Genomic DNA, 23,189 nt, shown 5'->3' with positions numbered 1-23,189 from the left:
TATATATAAAAACAAAGAATTAATAAAATAATATAAAGTAGAAAAACTATTAATGGGAGAAAGCAAAGGTCTTCATCAGGACGCATCCTTTACTATAATTAAATGCGATATTTCTGAATAAAGAATATTTATCCTAAAGTTCAAATTGTAGAGAAAACATGGAAAAAATGACAGAATAATGAAAAGGGAAGAATAAAATTATTAAAATAAAATGAAAAAAAATTCAGTAAAAAACCGGGGGGAAAATGTAATCTCTTCATCAGCTCACACGATTATATCCGCAAAATGGAGTATAATATTATGTATATATATATATCTGTATAAGTCTCATAAATCCTAGGTTTTACCTGTAAAATGTAGGATTTACCAAATGTCAGGCTTTCAACATAACACACATATAATAGGACTATGTAACGGACGGTCATCGGTCAGTACTAGAACGGGGATTTTAAAACGAAACATAAGCTGCTCGTGTATATTTAAAAATAGCCGAATCGTTTTAAATGTATTAATTCGCAGCAATGGGAACAATACTTTTCCTGGTGATTGAGAGTGTATCCGATGTTGAATTGAGGTTAGGAGATAGATGGATGGATGAGAGGACCTTCAACTTGAGGGAATAGGCAGTCAGTTCATCGTGCGGAAGAGAGCATTAACACTGAAAGGGACGATTGCCTCTTGACACACTTTTTCCCACAATGTTTGTTTACATTTGTGGAAGATGCTGCTCTATTTATCACTCTCTTCTCCTAATTGTTCCAAACAGATTTTTCCTTACCTTTTCTACAAGTTTCTTCGAGTGAATAAATTATTCAGATATTTTATTTCTCTACAAACATATCTAAAAAGATAATGGTTGTTGTCGGTGCATTACTTAGTGGCTGAAAAAACGAACAAAAAAATGTGATATGATCCTTAATTAACGCAGCTAAATCATTGGCTGTCATCAACTAGAAATTAATAAAATTCATAACGGTATTTACCCGGAATCCCTTCCTTTTCTCGATTACGCTTTTTGATCATGAATCCGAATGAAAAGTTTAAAGCATAGAGTGGTGTTCTTTTATGACCTTTTTTTGAAATATTTCGATAATATTAGCTTATTTTTTTTAACATTTTGTGATGTAGATATTTAACTACCTTTTTGCGATTGTTAAAAAAGTAAAGCATTCCCGCAACAGCCCGCTGTGTTCATGGGAGCTTCCCAATATCGAGACCAACACAAAGAGATTTTGAAGAGCTGCCCAATTTCGAGAATTGCAGCAATGTGGTCAACACTGTGCATAGAATGCCTTTACTTCCCAGATATGAAGCTGAGTGAACTTCAAGCAGCTACTGGGGATCGAATCCCTGTTCTTTACTAAGAAAGTGCAGTGTTTTAAAAACTGAACCATCTCGACTTCAAGAAGGTACGCAGTTAGTTGAATGAAACTGGCACACATTATGGTGCACATAATACTATATAAAACAACATAAAAAGTATTAACTAGAAAATTATGGTGTTACAGAAATTATCTTGTGTACGAAATGAATAAATCAGATGTGTCAGTTCGGAGTAGAAAAAGTATCTCCAGTATGGAGTATGAACACCACTATAGCAGCAATACAGCGATGTCTGATGCTTTCAGAAATGAGGTCTACCTGTTCAAATGGAAGCATTGTTCTTGCTAAGCAGTTACAAGGGTAGCAAGGGTCTGAAGAAAAGGATCATTCAGGGTTCATACAAAGATCAGAAGAAGAAATCCAAAGAGTCCAAAATTTTAAGGACTTATCAAAAATTTAAAAACTTTGTGCAAAAGATAACTAGACAGTTTTTTTTAAATTAAAAAGCAGTTATTATAAGGAACTTGCAAAAATGCATAATTTACATATTTTTTTCTAGCCCTTTTGAAATAAATTTTGACTTTGTCAAACTTCATCAAGAAAAATAAATAAAGTTATCACTTTTACACATAAATATATTTTCCAGTATCAAATATTGTAATAAATCTGTTTAAAGTACAAATGTTAAAGATTAACATAAAAACCAAAAAATCTTATATTTTTAAATTTGAATACATGAGGAAAATCTTAGGCATTTTGTACAAGAAAAAAAAAAATCATAGTAAATTAATTAAGTTTGCTTGCAACATGTAAAATTAAAATTATTTATGTTAGTAGAATAAAAACTGTTGGCATCTTTAAATTGAATCGTATTTGATTTTCGTGAAACACTCAATTAATTGTCAAGAAAAAACAATGACTTTAGAACAATTTAAGGTGAGTGAAGCAACTACGAAACCGTAGTTTTTAGTTATCTCTTTATTTACTTTTTTTTTTCGTGGTTGTAAAATAAAGACTTAAATATTTATTCTTCAATTTGATGTAAGTGGTTTAAAAAAAATTGGGAAAAAAATCTCAACATATATGACATGACAACTAGATTACAGGAGTTTGTTGTGAAGTGTTCTGTTCTTCTATTTTGTGAAAATTGGTTCCTCTGCTCCTTCCTAACTTTTGAAACATTTTATTCAGAAATATCTACTTTTTTAGCTATTATTATATAAAAAAATGGCGGCTTGTAATTGTAAGAAAGTTTTTTTTAATCAAATAAATCCAATTTTTTTAAAAGAATTATGAATTTTACTAACACTGATGAGTATGCATTATTTATTCAAAAATATCAAAAATTTCACTTTAATAGTAGAATAAGAATAATTTCGAGGGTAAATCATTTCTATAAGGATAGTTAATCAAAATATTAATCGTTAACAATCGTTTGAAAAATAAACTATTAAATTCGTTTGACAAAGTGATTATTACGAAACGTCAGATGAAAACGATATAATAAAAATCGTTATCACCCTCTTATAAAAGTCACTTTCAAATTTCCAAATTTAAAGTTTAGCTATTCAATAAAATAAGACATATGAAAGGGTATTCTTGTAAGAAACAATTATTCATCAATATAACATACTAGGTTGTGCACAATCTGAATAATTCATTTTAACCACTCTTATAGAGAAAAAAAAAATGAATAGTAAGAAAGCGACAAAAATATTCAATGGAAGACGCGGATTTGAATTGCAATAGGAAACTATTTAAGTATGTGGCAACGCTAATGAGAGAACGTTTATTAAATATTTTTCCTCTTTCCGGGGCCGAAGATTCATCATTGATCGAATCAGTTGAAGAGCGAAAGAGGATTATCACCTGTTCAACGACACAGTTTTCGTTTATTTATAAAAAGAAGTCAGCGACCGACCTCACTCTTTTCACTGCCAATCTTCTTTGTTAGAAGCACATTCGAACAGTAGCTCTTTGAACACGCATCATGCATGCAAATATCGTTTGGTATATGAGGGAGAACACACAGGGAAGAAGACATCATTCTTTTTTTAATCAATATATAGATACGAAAACGTTTACCTAAATGTTTTAGCTAAAGTCAGAATAAAAAAGTTAACAGAGATTCCTGGATATTATGGATTCTTTCGGACAGCCAGAACTTCCAAATTACTGGATACTGTATACTAAAAGCGAAACCCTATTTAAAATATGAATTCTCTACCTCTTTGTCCTTCTATTAAAATGCACATAGATAATTTTTTATTTATTCATAGACAAAATAAAGAATTTCTAAACAAGAAGATATTTGGACAATCGAGGATTTTAATTATAACTGATCAAACCTGTACGAAGGAAAAGCAGCGATGTAATATTTATTTAATTAACTAGAGATTTATTTAATATTTATTATTCATAATTTACTTAATCTTTCGGTTGCTTTCATGAAATTATTTCAAGTAAAATGCCATTAAAATAGAAATAGCATTTTTTTAAGGAAAAAAAAAATATCTCTAGTAACAATATATTGAACAAATTATGAAACGAACAATCATATATAAATATTACGATACTATTTCTTACAGCGCTTTTCAAATCAAAATAAAATAACTACATTCTTTGATAAAAAAAATGCGTTTCCCTAATAACCATTTTCAACTTTTATAGCTGTTCTTTTAAGTTATCATTCCGTAGTTCACCGTATGCATATGTAACAGTGCATGACCAAAATCAAGAGAATGTCGACTTTCATCTGTGAATGTCAACAATTACATAGTCGGTGAAAGTCAACAACCACCAATTTCGGCCATTCACAGAAATACATATACACAAAAACAAATTCATAGCTAGACTAGATATAGCAACACAAGGACTGCAAATTCAACTGCAGTTCTTGGTTTTAGGTTATGTTAGTTTTGATTGGACATTAAACATAATTTAAGATTATCAATGATAAAACTGCATTCCTCGAATTAAATATTTTAAAGAGTCTTTTATAGGTAGTGACGTTCACATCGCAGTGAACGCGTCTACTTCGCTGGATGGTACACATTCAAAAGTTGACTTGCTATTTGTGACTGCGTCATTGTTCTCTTCGCGCTGTTGTTTCTCAGTCTCATTTACACACAACGGGATCCTGCACACACTTGACTGCTAATAACAACAGAGGAGAAACCACACACATAATCGTCAACCTAATACAGCTCTCACGACAAACGGTCGAAACTCGGTGAATGAAATACAGCTCTCGTCACAAGCACTCAAAATCCGGTGAACTTAATACAACTCTCGAGCTCTTTCGCAAATACTGCAAATAGCGGTATCAGTTCACAGAACTCTATCCCTGATAAAATTTCGGTGGGGGAGTATTGTGGCGTAACTATCGCTACGATTATTAAACATCAATTCCCTAGTATATAAAGACTAACTCGATTCAATTTTGAGGCACTTTTTGATAGATGAAGGTTGGCATGGTCGAAAGATTCATTGCCCCAACAGGATAAAATATTTTTTTTCGTTTTCACTCAACGATTTTTGGCGTATTTGACGCCTAGTAAGGTGTAAGAGGAATTACTGAGTTAAACATTCTCTTAATATTTGGTGTCTCATTTTTATAAATAAATTGATGATTGATTGCCATTTACCCTCCGGCAGTATCTCTATCGAAACATGTAAAATACAAGATTGTCTCCTAATCAGAAAAAGAGAAATCTAGCAAGCGGTATCTAAAGTCATAAATGGATTTTTTTCTGTCAAAATTATACCTATATAACTGTGAAACAGCATTTAAAGAAACATAGTTAAGTTGCATTATACATTTGTCTATTTCTAGTTTTTTTTCTAAAAAAATATCTTGATTTTTGTGTAATTAACGCTAAATAAACTTTGCTGCTCTCCGTCCCGATTCGTTTTTGTCCGTTTAAACAGATAAAAATATTATTTTTTAGAACTTAATAATGAAAAACAGACATATGGTAACACACAAATGTATAATATGAAAATTGCATATCCTAAATTAACAAATGCATATTTTTATTATTTTAATATTTTTTAAGAAAAAAACATTATTTATCAAGAACTGTTTTTTCCCGATCCTATAAAGAAGCCTTTGCGACCCATTTTTTATTTTTTTTTTAAAATTCCTAATATATCAGAAAAGATTTCCATCATTGTTTAAAAAATCATTTGTTAAAAAAATCTAAATAATGAAAATTTAAATTAAAATTTAAAACGGCTGACGTAAAATATCATCAGTGGTAGACGGATCATGGGTTAGAGTCCCCTTGCCGGCAGGCTAACCGTGGGATGTTTTCGTGGTTTTCTTCTCCATGTAACGCAAATGCGGGTTAGTTGTTGACATTAGTAGTCATAAGCTCAAAATTAGACCGGCAGTTCAACGAGAGTTATAAAATAAAATAAATAAGTAATGAGGTCGCCATTAATAAAATCACTAAATAATAAAATCAACCTCTTTTTACTAATGTTAAAAGCAGTTGACAGTTACAAACTAGGGATATTTTTTTTAAAAATAAGTGATGAGATCGCCATTAAAAAAATCACTAAATTAAAAAGTCAGCCGCTTTTTAAGATCCTGTCTGCAAGAACGGAATCATTTAAATATTAAAATATGCTAAAACCATCCCCGTATATAATCCTAATCACCATTTTGTAAAATTTAACTTTAGTAGGGCGTATGTTAGAAATAAATATTAACTTTGCTCTTTTTTATTTTATCAAGAGCATATAAATAACAAATTCCAACCAACAAAAAGTTACAGGAGTGGATCTTTTAGGAAAACTGAACGATGAGAGTTCAAAAAACTCCGTTAACGAATAAAGAATAGTCATAATATGCCTATTATCACTCATTCAATAAGGTTAATGAATGTCAGAAAAAGAGCTTTATATTTTAAAATGAGATTTAGAGCAAAAGAAATCTTAAATGCTAAAAAAAGCTTTTAAACTATGTTGAATCTTTAATTTTATTAATCAAACAAAATGCTAATATTTCAAAAACTCTCTGCATATTAAAAGAAATGTAGATCTTGTTTAATTAGAATGTCAAGCGTAGATTCCGAAAAAATTAAGCAGTAATGTAGTAATTTATTATCCATTCGAAAAATGGGTCTTAGTTTGGGCTTGATGGCGTGCACACACTTTTCAACTGTGTTCGAGAGTAATAGTAAACAGTGCGCATGCGTCGTCACTGCATGTGTTGCTATGGCTACCGCTGTTGTTTCACTAGCAGGCATTTCTAATGTATTTACATAATAATAATTTAAAGTATTTTTTATGTTCTTTATAACGTATATTTACTAGCTTGACGGTGATTTTAATATAAATATGAATATTGAAGAAGGAAGGTGACATCTTGAAACACGTACACAGGCAGGATTTGAAAACCAATCCGACGACAAACATCAATGGAGACAGTTTTTGCAACCCATGATTTGTAATGTTGTGGCGTTTAACGGAGTCCATCCAGAAAGAAAAAGCATTTGACTAATGGGTAACCAGTGAGCGTAATAATGCGATCATAACTTTTATTCAGCCTTTTAACTTTTAGTCTCTGAAATTTTGTTTATAAGCGTAGACATTCCGATTTGTAACAGCAGTCGCTTCATAAAATCAACTATTCTCAGAATAAACATGATTGCAATACAATAATATAACAGCTATATACAATAGTAAACTACTTTAAACAAAAAGTGGCGTATTGAAATAGTAACTACGTAAAAAAGGTAGCGATTTGCAGTCGTTTCGTTCTTCGTAGCGGGTTAATCTCAACCCTTGATTAATTAAGAAGTAAAATCGTAAAAAAATGTACTCAGCCTTTGAGAAATAGGAAAGGAGCGTGGATTCATTTAAAAAACGTTAGCTACCAAGTAATCTATTTATATATGTATACATATATTGTTAAAGAATGCAATTTAATAAAGATTAATATGGAATTAGAATAGATTTTATCAGATGAAGCGGAACAACACTTTTCTATTCGTTCGACCTTCATGGAAATTGTTCTACTAATCCAGTGAAGATTTTTCCTATTGTTAGTTGGAAAACAATGGAAGAGGGGGGAGGGGGAGAAATCGGACCCAGAAACCGAGTTTCGGAGGATGGGTGTTTCCGACCTTCACTTTAACGTTTCGGAATTAATTCCGTTTTAGAGGAAAGGGACATTGAAAAAGTTTCAGAATAGAACAAAATATTTAAAAAAAATAAGAAGGGAAAAAGATTTTGTGCACTTTACAAAATAAATCAGCGATAAAATTAATGGTATCAGTTGCCGGAATTACACTCATATCTTAACGAAATTTCGCCTCGAAACGTCAGTTTCAACGAAAAATATTCGTATGTTCGTGAGATGTTTAGACTCGTTTGGATGCATCTTCAGAAAAATCGAATGGATTTAGGAACAAAATCTCTTGACCGAAATATCGTTTTTTTTTTCTTTTCCTTTTTTAAAATTTATTTTATAACCGTAGTTGAACAGTCGACCCAATTTTGGGTGCGCGACTTACTAATGTTTAACTCCGTAGCCTTGTAATTTTAAACCCAATCCAAGAGTTAAGGGAATTTCTGGATCAAGTATTGGGAGAAATTTGTCCTCGTGGAGGACTTTTTGATGGAACTAACCCCCATTTGCCCCAAGGAGAGGAAAACCACGAAAACCTCCCAAGGTTATTATGACGGCTAGGGAACTGTAACCCAAAATCCGTCTACCTCTGAGGATATCTTACGTCAGCACTGTGGTCGGTGCAAGCCGGAAGCGGAATTCGTATCAATCAGCTTTCGCTGGGATTCGAACCCAATTCAATTCATTGGAAGTCGAACGCTTTATCCCCTGAACCATCACCGTTCGAAATATCGGGTTTATAAGTTTTAAGATTATATAAGTTTTATATATATATATATATATATATATATGCACACACACTCAAGCATATACAACATATACAAGTTCGTTACATTGAAACTCAGAGAATGGGACATATTTTCGATTGGGACCTATAAAAGCATATAATATTAAATTTTGCCAACTATTATTTTTGTCCCAAATTAATTATTAATAAAAATATAATCACGGCAATTAAATACAAGCAAATTAATTGAAAACAAGTTATTAAAGTTTTTCCAGTTTAATTGGTTTTTTAAGTTATGATCGGTAATTTCATTAAAATATTTTCACTTCGTTTGGACGAAACGGGCCTTTACATATCTCCCTGCATATTTTACTGATTAAAAGTATACCACACCATAATAATAGCCATCAATATCAAAATAATAGCGAAGAATAATACGAGAATGTATAAATAAATATTTACAGGTAAATACTTTAAGAGAAAGGAAGAGTAACGAATAAAAGTAAAGAGTTAGAGTAAAATAAGCAATTTTGCAGGTAAAGACTGCGATATAAAGACTGTGACAATTAATTTCCTTCTGGTGAAAGTTAAAGATCCCTTTGCTTCCCTAGCAGCAAAATAACTTGGGCCCTCATTGGTCCAATATTCATGAATCTTGGCTACGTAAGGGTTCAAAGGGCCTTTATTTTTCCGATATAGGCCCTCTATAGAATTTCTGATTCCCCCGATATTTCACAGCCACTTTACAACCAATATCGGCCCTATGTAGAATTGTCAGTTCACACCCGATATTTTATATCCATTATTTAGACAATATAGGTTCTATATCGGCCAATGTAGGCCCTATATAGGCTATTCCAGGACCAATATTAAAAAATCTAGACATCCCAATATTGGTCCCTCGGTGCATGTTCTTATAAAACCCATATCTAGCCAATTTTGAAGCCAACTGGAGCCAAGGTAAAATTGTTACTAGGGTTTATTAATAACAAAGTTGCATATTCTTTTTTTTAAAATGAGAATGCTTGAAGAACAATCAAAATTTCGGATGAACAAGTTAATTTTTATATTGAAATAGAATGTTCCATTTGCTTCGCAAAGATCTTCTGTTTCTTAACGACAAATAGAATATAACATCAAAATAAAATGCTACTCAAATTAAAAGATCCTGATACTTTTGTTCCATGACCACAGATTTAACCTATAATAGGCCAATTCATTATAACTGTTAATTGAGTTGTAATACTTCTCAAAATATTGGAACAATAACGTTAACATCAATTAATTCAGTGTTGGTACTTTAGTACTAATAAAGCAAGTACAAATCTCTCTTCTTTCTAAACATCAGAGTTATCGCTTGCTTTCGGCCAAAAGAGAAGCTTGTCATGTGACATCTTTTTTTGTTGTTGGTAGATTCGTGTTTTGTATTTATTCAGGAGCGTTAAGATTGGATCATAGTTCTACAAGACTTTGCTAGATTAAAAAATATTTCAGAATTCTTTTAAAATGTATAAATTGTCTAAACAGTTCACATTTTTACAACATTAAGAAAGTTTTAATTTTTGAATGGTTTTAAAAAACGGTAGAAATATATCTTTTGATAAAACTAACTACAATTTGATTCAATAGTGTTTAGAAAAATCTGATGTTACTTTGTAACATCGCAAAATATTAATTTTTTTTAAAAATTGCTTTATCAATAATATAAAAACGTGCATAAATATTAATCCATCATAACAAACAATAATATAACAACAAACGATAATATAACAACAAACAATAATCTTGTAAAATCATGAATATCTTTCCATGTACTGGGAATTTTTCGAAACATTTACAAGAAAAGATTTTATGTCAAAAAGTCAAAATATAAAATAAAAATTGAGACAAAAAAATGCTGCATTACTTTTAAAAAAATCCGCCTTCTTCTTTATAACTTTCTAATTTTATTTTAACTTAACACTGCTATGATAAGGTTAAGCAGCTTTAATACTTCTGATAGTATTGAAATTATTTCAATAAACGATTTCAGTTGAAAAAGTTAAAGAACTAATAATTTAGTATTAAAAAATTGATATATTTATCGAATCGTTTTGTATTAATCATCCTTAAAACCTCTTTTGTAAGGAAAAATATGTGTTAAAAACATTTTCTCTAAAAAAACACGGTATAGGACAATATAATAAACCTACAAAAACAATAAAAGATAAGTGCTTGAATTTGGGAATATATTTCTATTAATTTCAAATAAAGTATTTTGATTTGCAACAACATCACCAGTCATTAACGCAATAAAAATGTTTAAAAAAATTAAAGTTAAAATCACACATTTTACTTTAAAAAAGTGTCTAAATCTTAATAAAAATCATATTTTTCCATTCCTTATAAAACATAAATTATTAGAACAAATTTATTAATCTCAGTATTCAGTTAAAATTACCATATCTTACCCCTTTTATAATTTTTTTTTTAAGAATCAATAGATCAAAACAGAATATATGTTTATCAAATTCATACTAAAACAATATGAATTATTTAGTTCGCAATGGCTCAGTGGTTAAACTATTTAGTTTTCTTTAAAGAGAACTAGGATTCGATCTCAGGGGGCGACTTAAAGCTCACCCATATTCGGATCGATAAATGTCAGCTTTCCTGGAAAGTAAAGGCGGTTGATGCGAAATATTGACCACATAATCGACGTTCATGATTTCGTCGGTCACGTTAAGGTTTAACCTTAACCTCCATTACCCCCTGATTCATAACTGTCTATTGAAGGAATGCTATTTTTATGAATTATTTAGAAATCGAAAGATATGAGATTTTAACATTTTAATATATATATATTTTTTTAAAAAAAAAACTAAATAAAATAACGAACGATATTCTGAAGACAAATTAAATATTTATACAATTTTCATTCGTCATCAATCAAAATGTGTTAATTTTAAAGTCTCTTTAATGTACGTTAAGAATTAAAAACATATATACTTTTACAAAAAATTAGACGGTTTAATATTTGTTTTAAATTTTTTTATTTTATAACCGTCGTTGAACAGCTGACCCAATATTTTGGGTTTTTAAGACTGCTTGTTTTCAACTCCGTAGCCTTGTAATTTTGAACCCAATCCAGAAGACAAGAGAACTCCTGGATCTGGGAGAAATTTGATTTCATGGAACACTTTTTGATGGAATTAACCCGCATTTGCGTTACATGGAGAGCAAGACCACGAGAACCTCCTACATTTAACCTGACGGTAAGGGGACTCTAATCGATGATCCGTCTACCACTGAGGATATTTCACGTCAGCGCTGTGGTCGGTGAAAGCCGGATGCGGAATTCGTATCGACCAGCCATCACTGGAATTCGAACCCGGCTCACCTCATTGGAAGGCTAAAGGTTCTATCCCATGAGCCCTCGCTACTCAAACGCTTTGTATTTTCATTAAGTGACATAACAACACAAAAAAGTACGCATGTGTTTAAAAATTACACGCAGAAAAGAATAAATGCGTTTAAAAAATGAGCGCACAAATGAAAAAATACATTTAATAAATATGAGTAAAAAGGTATTTAATAAAGGCATGCATCGAACAAATACATGTAAAATTCAAAAAACAGTTATCGGGCTTATTGTAACTTATGATAATGTAACCTGGACCAATAAAGATGAAAAAACTTATAAATATTTAAAAGAAAATTTTTAAGTAGAACCTTTAGACTGGTACAAATAAGTAATTCACAATGGATTAGAAACTATAATGAACTTTTAATCATCTAATTATAACAAATTTGATTTTAAAAAAATCGAGACACTTGGCATAGGTGGGCCATTCAGAGACAATGAATGAAAATATGTAGTTGGGTGAAATCTTTAGTGACCGACCTACCCCCGGAGGAGTTTTNCTAAATAGAGTCTTAGACTTTAAAAAGAGAAAACACGCATTTAATAAATACATGCAAAAGAACTTACACGAAAAAAGAATACATGCATATAACGAGTACATGCAAAAAAGAATGCACGCAAAAGTGCTAACATAAAAAAAAATGCATGCATGTAATGAGTACATGCAAAAAAGAATACATGCATTTAATGAATACACGCAAAAGAAGTAACATAAAAAAATGCATGCATATAATGAGTACATGCAAAAAAGAATGCACGCAATTAATAAATGCACGCAAAAGAGTTAACATAAAAAAATGCATGCACGTAATGAGTACATGCAAAAAAGAATGCACGCATTTAATAAATACACGCAAAAAAGCTAACATAAAAAAATGCATGCATGTAATGAGTACATGCAAAAAAGAATGCACGTATTTAATAAATACACGCAAAAGAGCTAGCATAAAAAAATGCATGCATATAAGGAATACTAGCAAAAAAGAATGCATGGCATTCAGTCAATAATTCAAAAGAATCCATATATTGATTTTATAAATATCAGCAAAAACAAATGCATGTATTGAATAGACACATGCATTTAATAAATACATACATGCAGAAGAATGCAAGCATTTAAAAAAAAATTCAGAAAGGTAACCGAAATTAACGTCCAGATATTATCAACACATGACGAAAATTTAAAGAAAGAAAAAAAAATTTTTTGAGAAAATATCAGCAAGATTTAACTATTATAGCTAGAAAACAATTGCAAACTCATAATTGCAAGTTCAGCAATAGGAAATTGATTTTTCACTCATGTACACATATTATGTGCACCCTTTCATAAATACCCATCTAGAATTGAAATTTCTTAATCTAAAGTGTGAGTTAACATATCTAAAGTTAAGTTGAAACGTGATTATAATATAATATATAAAAATATATTGTCAATAAAATATATAATATATATTTTAAATCATATTAGCTAAAATATATATTGCCAAGTGCATCTTTGCAGCACCTACTTTCCACCCCCCTTACCTGGAATATTATTTTATATTTAAATAAGGGAAGGAGAAAAAATTGCACCAAAGGTGAAGAATTTATTGCATTTTGTCATTGTTCAATAGAAGTTTAATTATTTATGTTGAAACAACTGATCACAGTTATGGGGGAACGTGGTATCTGTTGCCAAATCGCAAACATAATTTTAGAAATTTTTAATTAGAATTTTTAATTTAGAATTTTTGTGTTTTGCTTCATTTTCAACTAATTATTTCGAAGCAGTTTTGAAAACGAAAATATTTCCCGCATTTAAGGTTTTGCATATGATATTTGTTATCATTCATTAAGTTTTCAAGTTTCAGAAACATTTTAATTAGTTTCCAAAAAAAAATTCCTTAATGAAAAGAATAGGAAACAAACTAATTGTAAAATGGTACTCACCAATGATTTTTGTCTTAACGATGAATATTCATGTCGTATGATATAAAAATTCCAAATAATCGGTGGTGTTTGTTCCGGGCGGCGGGGGGAAAACACAATCTAAAAACGAGTTGACGTTCGTTCTAAACCACTTTTAGAAAAAGAGTGAAACTTTTTCGCGGTCAAAAGAGCGCCATGCAACCGGTGTGTGACACCTACTTTCGGATTTGATCACTTTTTTTACGGTTGCCAGAATTGGCTACTCTTTCGCCATTTACGATGAATATAAACAAATACAAAACCTCTTCTTTTACCTATTAGTGTCACCATTTTCGAAAAATGTAAAATAATAATTTTACAAAATTTTGATGCAATTTGTATATATTTCAAAATTCATTTCTTTTTTTCTTCAAACCTCTTCTTTTACTTATTAGTGTCCCCATTTTCAAAACATGTTAAATAATAATTTTATATAAATTTGAAATAATTTATATGTATTTCTAAATTCATTTCTTTTTTTCTTCAAACCTCTTCTTTTACCTATTAGTGTCTCCATTTCCAAAACATGTTAAACAATAATTTTACATACATTTAAAATAATTTATATATATTTCTAATTTCATTTCTTTTTTTCTTCAAACCTCTTCTTTTACCTATTTGTGTCACCATTTTCGAAAAATGTAAAATAATAATTTTACATAAATTTGAAATAATTTATATGTATTTCTAAATTCTTTTCTTTTTTTCTTCAAACCACTTCTTTTACCTATTAGTGTCTCCATTTTAAAAACACCTTAAATAATAATTTTATATAAATTTGAAATAATTTATATGTATTTCTAAATTCATTCCTTTTTTCCTTCAAACCTCTTCTTTTACCTATTAGTGTCTCCATTTTCAAACCATGTTAAATAATAATTTTACATAAATTTGGAAATAATTTATATGAATTTCTAAATTCATTTCTTTTTTTTCTTTTTTTTAAAAAAACACACTTCTTTTACCTATTAGTGTACCATTTTCAAAAAATGTAAAATAATAATTTTAGATAAATTTGACATAATTTATGTGTATTTCTAAGTTCATTTCTTTCTTTTTTTTATCAATGCCAACACTGCAATTTAGAGGAAATAATGCAGTCCTTTAAAATATAAAAACATAATTTCTTTAAAATAAATTAAAAATTCTTAAAAAAGGTTTTTGCAACCTCAAAAAGAAAATTTTATTTCATTATTTTTCAATTCATTTATTTACATCAGTTATTTCATGATTACAACTGTTTATTTAATTATTTATTAATTCATTTGTTTACATTCAGCAAATACTTTAGCAAGCATGATTGCATGAGNATTTAGAGGAAATAATGCAGTCCTTTAAAACATAAAAATATAATTTCTTTAAAATAAATTAAAAATTCTTAAAAATGTTTCTTTAAGTTTTCTTAAGGCTTCTTTAAGAAAATTCTTAAAAAAGGTTTTTGTAACCTCAAAAAGAAAATTTTATTTCATTATTTTTCAATTCATTTATTTACATCAGTTATTTCATGATTACAACTGTTTATTTAATTATTTATTAATTCATTTGTTTACATTCAGCAAATACTTTAGCAAGCATGATTGCATGAGAATGTTGTTGTTTTTTCTCTTAGAATTTATCATAATTTTATAAATTTTTCACATTTCTTTTGTGTCTGTGAGAAGGGAATATTGGCCACCTACTGGCTAAAGGGTTTAAATCTCCATGACAATGAAAGATTCAATTATTTCCTGATCACTACATTCAAAATTTATCACGAAATAGAATTTATCGTCCCTCAAAAATTCAGATCACTTTCCGACTAATCAGAACTCTCAAATCTCATCTGAAACCAACACAACCTACAATTGTCACCTAAATGGTGCAAGAAAAAAATGTTCTTCCATTCGAAATTTCGATCTCATTCTGACAGAAACAAAATAACAAGCACAAAATTAAAATTAAGAAAAGGATGAAATAAAATAAAATTTTATAATTTGTTTATTTTTTAACCAGATCAAGAAAGAGAAAGTAATTTTATCGTCTATCAAAATTTGGATCACTTTCCGACTAACCAGAGTTCTCAAATTTCATTTGAAACCAATACAACCTGCAATTGTCACCTAAATAGAGTCTTAGACTTTAAAAAGTCTTCACATCATGCTAAAAGAAATGTGTCCTAAATGAAGTCTTTACATCATGCGATTTCTCATATTTTTCAATAAAGTTTATAGCTTTTAGAGGTTTGAGGGACCAACAATAAATTACAAACAGAAAATAATAGTTTTGATCACCCTATACCAAAAAATTTTGCAATAAATTTGTCATTTTCAACATTTATTTCGGTGATTATATGCAATAACAGCCCAAACTTTTTTATACTTAGGTTACATATTTATGAAAATATACTCATTTTTATAAAAAAAATTATTTTTTTGGCCTATGGTTTTTGGCTATAGCTTTAAAAATATTTAATAAAATTAAACAAAATTTTTGGAGGAATTTAAAATTAATTAAAAATTTTTATTTTTCTATTTTGAGAACTGCGTAATATTTAAGTAATTAAAATAGTTCTCTTATACTGCGCATGCGTAGAAAAATATGAACATTATTTTTTCTTCATAATTTTGTAGTTAATCATATTTGGCAACTAATGAAAAAAATCCAATTTAAATATCTTGCAAATTTAAAAAATGTCAAGCAATTTTCTAAGTAGTTTTTGTAATTTTTAATAGAAACTCAAAATGATAAGAGGTTTTCTACAAGTATTATTTTGTATCATAAGAAAAAATTAAATAACGAATGATAATACCTTACAATAAACGTTCATACACCGAAATATGATAATATAAGGAAAGAAAATATGCATAAAAAAAGATAATTTTATGAGGGATGATTCCCTACAATGTCGATGTTAATAAATTTTGCATAATGGTACAAAATGAAATTTTTGGAAAACCCCTAATCATTTTAGCCTTCTTTTAAAAAGGTCTAAAACTTCTAAATTTTTAAGATATTCAAATCGAACTTTTTTTATTAGTTGCCAAATACGATTCCCTAAATAAACAAAATTATTTTTTTGAATATAATAAATTAAATTAAATAAATTTAAAATTTCAATATTAAATAACTACTTTAATCATTCTTATCTTGTGCAGCTTCTAGCGAATTTTTCTCAAATTTTAAAGCAATAATTTTACAATTAATTTCAAATTGCCTTAAAAATTTTATTGGATATTTTTAAATTTATGACAAAAAAATGAAGAAAAAAAAAAGTAAATTTTTTTTAAGAATGTCAATATTTTCATAAATATTTAATCTAGGTTTACGAAATATTTTGTGCAATTACTGCATATAGTAACCAAAATAATTGTCAAAAATAACAAATTTATTGCTACATTTTTTGGCATAGGGTGATCAAAAATAATATTTTCCGTTTGTAATTTACTATTGGTTCTTAAAACCTCTAAAATCTTTAAACTTCATTGATGAGTATGAGAAATTGCATAACCTAAACATTTCTAAATTTATAAAACGATTCTCTCAGTACTTTTTTTAAAAAGATTAAAAAATGTGTAAGTATACAAGTGTTACTTTTATTAAAAAATCCCGCTATTAGTATACTTTAGATATATTTTTATGAGCGCAATTTTATATCATATATTCATGCATATATTTATCTTTTAAGATATAAAATACCCACATTTTAATCTCTACAAAGTGACTAAATCGATAGTTTCTACCTACAGATAATAACCTATCTATTATCTAATCGAATTGTCTGAATTGAGCGCCAAATTTGGCGGCGAAAGATTTCTTTTTCTTGGTGGCTGACGGGAGAAGATGAATCGCTCTATTTCGAATACCACTTCATGCAAATCTTATAATAATTGTCATCATGCAAATCGACAAACCCTTAAAGGTAACGAAAAGTTTTTAGAAAGGAAACTGAAACTGGAACATCCTGATTTCTTTTTTTCTTATTCACTTGAGTACATTCGGGGAGAAACACTCTAATTAATCTTTCATTTTAATGATTGGGTTTTTGCAAGCGTTTATAATTTTTGTCTATATAGCCCCATTTGAACCAAGAATTATAAACAATAGGATCACGAAGCCTCTCTACCGAACTCAACTGTCAAAGGGGAGAGAAAATTTGAAATATGCTTATCGTACTCTTTATTTAATTTTTACACGTAAACTGGTGGTTTATTTTTACTCTATTTAGCAATATCGTTCAATACATGTTAAATGCATCTAGGCTGTCATCCAATTAGAATTTCAGAAATAAAGAGAACAGTATTTTAGATTCTAATAAAAAAAAATTTCTGAGAAAATTTTACAAATACAGTTCTGCATTAAGCAGTTTTTATAACGTAGTTAAATACACTTATCTGTTTGTAAATCATTGATAAAGAATTTTGTTCTCGTGAAATTGAAATAAAAACCGTTTTTTAGCATTACCAAAATCAGTTTTCATCAGCATATACTGTGATAAAATTAAATTTTACAAAAGCTAAAAATCGACACTTTTGTTGTTTTAAATGTCGGTCTCAAAACTACAAATCGCATAATGGGATACCTGCAAGTGGCGTGGTTTAAGTATCTCGATCCTGATTGGTTGTAGAAACATGGCATTTTTTTTTTACGTTAACAACTGTTCTTTACATTCTATTTCGAGTAAGCCAAGCCCGACAAGAACCAATTCTCTTAAGTGACACATTCTAAAGTCTTCCACGAAAATTAAAATTTTTACTTAACACAAAGACAGGCACGAAGCAATGTAGAACATAAACAAACTAAATATGCATCGAAGTTGCCAGGTAAACAAAACAAAAATATATCACGGTTACAAGAAAATTCATAAACAAATAATATATCAAAGTTAAATAAAAAACATAGACGAGAAAGAATTATATTTCAACAAATTCGATGTGCGATTTGGCATCGTGTTTAATAACTTCGCTAATTAACATTCTAACTTAGTGGAGAAATTTAGCTCAACTTTAATACTCCATTTTGTTTATAAACGATTAGCTAACGCTGAGGTCATAGGTCACATGCCTCTGTTACAGCGATCGTCTTCTTATCGAGTTGCAAGTTCTGAATTGTATTGTTAGGAAAATTTCATAGAAGTTCTAAAATTATCAAAAGCGATTTCTTTTAATCAAAAAAAGTGACTATTTTATTTTCACTTTCTTTTTTGAAAAGTATCGTGCTATCGAATATCATCAAAATTTTGAATAAAAAAAAACAAAAAAAACAGGAAGATTCAAATTTAGTCTAAAATCCAAGATGTCGTCCTAGTTTAAGTCACAAATCAAACAACCAACAACAAGTTATTAAATTAAAGTATCATTTAAAAAGTGAAACGATAACAATTCAACGATACACATTCTTTCCCTAAATTAATTCTGACACTCAGCGATGAACGACGCTCATGAAAATGACCGCTTATGAAGATCATAACATTAAGGAATTCACATGGATTTAAAAAAGTTCATAAAATCATAAATGATATTCTTTTGCCAAATGATCGCTTGTTCCGTGGTACTGTTCGAAATAAATTTGTCTTTATGGACGGCAACGCAACATGTCATCGAATCGTCGCTGTCTTACAGTGTGCTGAGAAGGAGAATATTCAACGCCTCGTATGGCCAGCACATTCTTCAGATCTGATCCCGTTGAAAATGTGTAGGATGCGTTGGGGAGGAGAGTTGCGGGTCGAGAATACCCTGCAATAAACAAAGGTACCCTCATCCGTGCACGGACAGAGAAATGGACCAAATTGCCTCAACAGCTGCTGAATACTTTCTTTTTTTTTCTTTCCTCCAAGCCCCGAGTATACAAAACCCTTAACCATATAGCCCAGGACTTGGCCACCAGTCCAGTCAAGGAACGGGTAGCTGCTGAATACTGTTGCACAAAGCCTGCAACGACATCAGGCAACTGCATCGCCCTCCATGGGGGGTCATAACCCCTATCGACATCGTACTCCAGGAAACCAACAAATGGTATTTGTATTTCTTTCAATTTTTACGTTTTCAGCACAAAACGACTATTTTATTCCATGAACGCTTTTCAAACCTTCTGGGTTTCAGAGCACAATAAATGATCTTCTTTTAATGTCCTAAACATTCTCGCATTCTTTTATTTCACGAGGCTTTAAACATGCTTAATTTTTAATGCGCTATGCAGCCATTTGTGGTCTGTTCTTAGCATTTATCCAGCAGTCCTAGAATCGAAATAACTTCGACCCTCATCGGACCAATATTCATAAATCTTGGTTCAGTAAGGGTTAAAAGAGTCTTCATTTTCCTGATACTGGCCCTATCTAGTATTTTCTCAATGTTATTAAGTATAGAATTTACTCAATGGTTTACAGCATAGCAGCATCATTTACCAAGATCATTGGTAAGCATAGAATTTACTCAATGTTTTGCATAGCAGCATCATTTATTAAGATCATTGATAAGTATAGAATTAACTCAATGTTTTGCATAGCAGCATCATTTATCAAGATCATTGATAAGTATCGAATTTACTCAATGGTTTGCATAGCAGTATCATTTATCAAGATCATTGGTAAGTATAGAATTAACTCAATGGTTTGCATAGCAGTATCATTTATCAAGATCATTAGTAAGTATCGAATTTACTCAATGTTTTGCATAACAGCATCATTTACCAAGATCATTGGTAAGCATAGAATTTACTCAATGTTTTGCATAGCAGTATCATTTACCAAGATCATTGGTAAGTATAGAATTTACTCAATGGTTTGCAGCATAGCAGCATCATTTATCAAGATCATTGGTAAGTATGGAATTTACTCAATGGTTTGCAGCATAGCAGCATCATTTATCAAGATCATTGGTAAGTATAGAATTTACTCAATGTTTTGCATAGCAGCATCATTTATCAAGATCATTGGTAAGTATCGAATTTACTCAATGGTTTGCATAGCAGTATCATTTATCAAGATCATTGGTAAGTACAGAATTGACTCAATGGTTTGGAATAGCAACATCATTTATCAATCATTCGTAATTATTGTGTGTTGCAGGCCAAAATATATTAGGGATTTCACGATGTTCTTTTATTGTTTATCCATATAAAATTTTTGAACAAATAGCAGAAATGATGGAGCGTTTTTTTTTAACAATTTCAAAGAAGAAAAAAAATCACAAATAATTAAATGTTTTTTTCCCAAACTGTTTCAATAAAAAAAACTATAGGAATTTATTTAAGTAAGTTTCAGTTGGCAGCACAATTTTTCGCAATAACAAACTTCTTGCAATACGCCGTACTCGTTATATCGAGGTTTTACTGCATTATACAATTTGTATACACCGGGCATATATACTATATATATAGTGGATNTATATATATAAAAAGCAAAAAAAATTATGTTTATTTTAATTGTAAATTTAATTACACGAATATTGAGTGAAAATTTTTAATTTTAGAAGGGTGCTGTACCACCTTCTTTTCTAAAAAGAGATCAGGCTAGAGCCCCATCTAAACCCCGAGGTTCCTACCACCTGGTTTTTTTAAAAAAGGTCTTCATTCAAACACAATATCTCAAATATACAAAACATATCCGACAAAGTACGGTAATATGATATCTATTCACGCGCACATTATCCAAATTATAGTTCTATCTTTCAGAAGAGAAAAAAAAAAAAAATTCTCGGTCACGGCCATAATAATAATATAAAGAAGAAGAATATTAAGTCCCGTCTCAGAAATCGATCTTCCATCGCTTGGCTTCCTCTAAAACTGACATTGAAAAAAGGAATTGAGGTCGGCCCACTTGAACAACTAGGTTTTCGTACCATTTCGTTTTACCTGCGACCCCGATCTCCAAAAGATACCCAACCCTTCACTTCTTCTTCTTTGGGTGTTTTTTTTTCTTTTTCTTTTTTCCTTTTAATATTCATTTCAACGAGTTGAGTTGTGTTGTTTGTGTTTCTGTGATCGTCTTCCTCCGACGTCCTACATTCCTTTTTGGCGAAAAGAAGATGCGCTTCAGCGGTGCTTAATAAAGGGTTGGGTATTCAACAACTTTCTTCTGTTTTTATTCCATTTTGTTGGTGAAACGTAATCAGAACGTGCAATCGAAGTATCACTAGCCAGAACCTGGATAAAAAAAAAAATTAACTGCCTATTCGAAGGCTCATTACGATTACGTAGGTAAAAAAAGAAACACACATATTTACGGTGCAAAACAAGAACCATTACTGAAGTTCTATTTAACAATTTGTGTGTGAGGGATGTATTATTTTTTTCATTTTTTATTTATTTTATTTTCCTTTTGCAATTACAGAATCAAATTTATGATGTAAGCGTCCCCGTTCAATGCAAAAAAGAAAAATATAAAAACCTTTTTAATCCTTCAACCTTTAAAATCCTTATTAATTAAATTATTGTTAATAATTATGAGTCGTGGTGGCTCAGGGGATAGAGTGTGCTCCTTCGCATGAGGTGAAATGCAGTGATGGCCAGCGGTATGAATTCCGAACTTGGCTTGCCCTAACACAGTGCTAAAGCATGATATCCTCAGTGGTAGTTGGATCATGGGTTAGAGTCCTCTTGACGTCAGGCTAACAGTGGAGATTTTGGTGTTTCTCCACTCCATGTAACGCAAATGCGAATTAGTTCCCTCAAAAAGTCCTCCACGAAGGCATATTTAACCCAATAATCGATCCAGGATTTCCTTTTTCTTCTGGATTGGGTTCAAAATTACAAGGCTACGGAGTTGAACATTAGTGGTCGTAAACCCAAAAATTGGGTCAGCTGTTCAACGACGGTTTTAAAATAAAATATTACCACACTAGGGCCGGATTAGCCTGGTTGGCAGGGCACTGGGCCCATGTCCAAGAGTTTGTGGGCTCGATCCCTGAGGGCCGAAGACTCCCCGTGTAGTAAATGGTGACTGATGCACGTTATATCTGTCGAGTGGTAAAGTCCTCTGCTCCCATAACCAGGGCCGGATTAACCTATAAGCACACTAGGCACGTGCCTAGGGCCTAAGAAATTCAGGGGCCTACGAAAAAATTGTCAGAAAAAAATTTTTTGACAAAAATAATTTAGCTTTAAAAACAACAAGTGTATTTTGCACAAAATTATGAAGATACAAATAAAAATATAATATTTTTCGGTAATAAATTATTTTACAGAATCTTATGATCTAATATATTACTTTTTTGCTATTTTTGGATTCAGAGAAATCTTGTATTATGCTGTCGAATTCCGAACTACGCAAAATGTCGTATTCAATAGACATAAGTGCGAGCGATGCCAAACGATCTTGGATTCATTGTTGAACGCAAATAATTTTTTATCAATTTTAATCTGGAGAAAGATCTTTCTCCTTCTGCATTTGCATTCATAATTCCTTCTGCATTCATAATTTCAATAATAATTTTGCTTTCATAATTCCTTCTGCATTCATAATTTCAAAAGATTTACTTTTGACAATGTTAATTTCCTTCACTTAGTTATCATAGTAGTATCATGAAAACTATGAAGCTATTTGTAGTATAAATATTTCTTGTAATTAATCTCACTATCAATTTCACTGTTTTCTTTGCTGATTTGTTGTTGTATTGTTGACGTGAAGTGTTTACATAGTTATCGATCGAACTAATCATAATGGTATTATCGATATC

At 30.2% G+C, this 23,189-nt stretch overlaps 1 protein-coding gene across 2 annotated transcripts in view; it reads right to left on the bottom strand.

Annotated features, from left to right (window-relative positions):
* LOC107443472 (blocked early in transport 5) overlaps positions 1-23,189 on the bottom strand; it is a 141,127-nt gene that overhangs the window by 74,016 nt on the left and 43,922 nt on the right. The window contains exon 1 of one of the 2 annotated variants that reach the window (XM_021145238.3): positions 13,522-13,654. The exons of the other annotated variant lie outside the window; for it this stretch is intronic. The gene's annotated coding sequence lies outside the window, so the exon portion shown is untranslated. Of the gene's footprint in view, positions 1-13,521; positions 13,655-23,189 lie in introns of those variants that run through there. 2 annotated transcript variants of the gene reach the window in all.

Source organism: Parasteatoda tepidariorum, chromosome 9 (assembly GCF_043381705.1).
Source record: "Parasteatoda tepidariorum isolate YZ-2023 chromosome 9, CAS_Ptep_4.0, whole genome shotgun sequence".
In the NCBI taxonomy this organism is placed as follows: Eukaryota; Metazoa; Arthropoda; class Arachnida; order Araneae; family Theridiidae; genus Parasteatoda; species Parasteatoda tepidariorum.
This window is presented reverse-complemented; position numbering and strand designations above follow the sequence as displayed.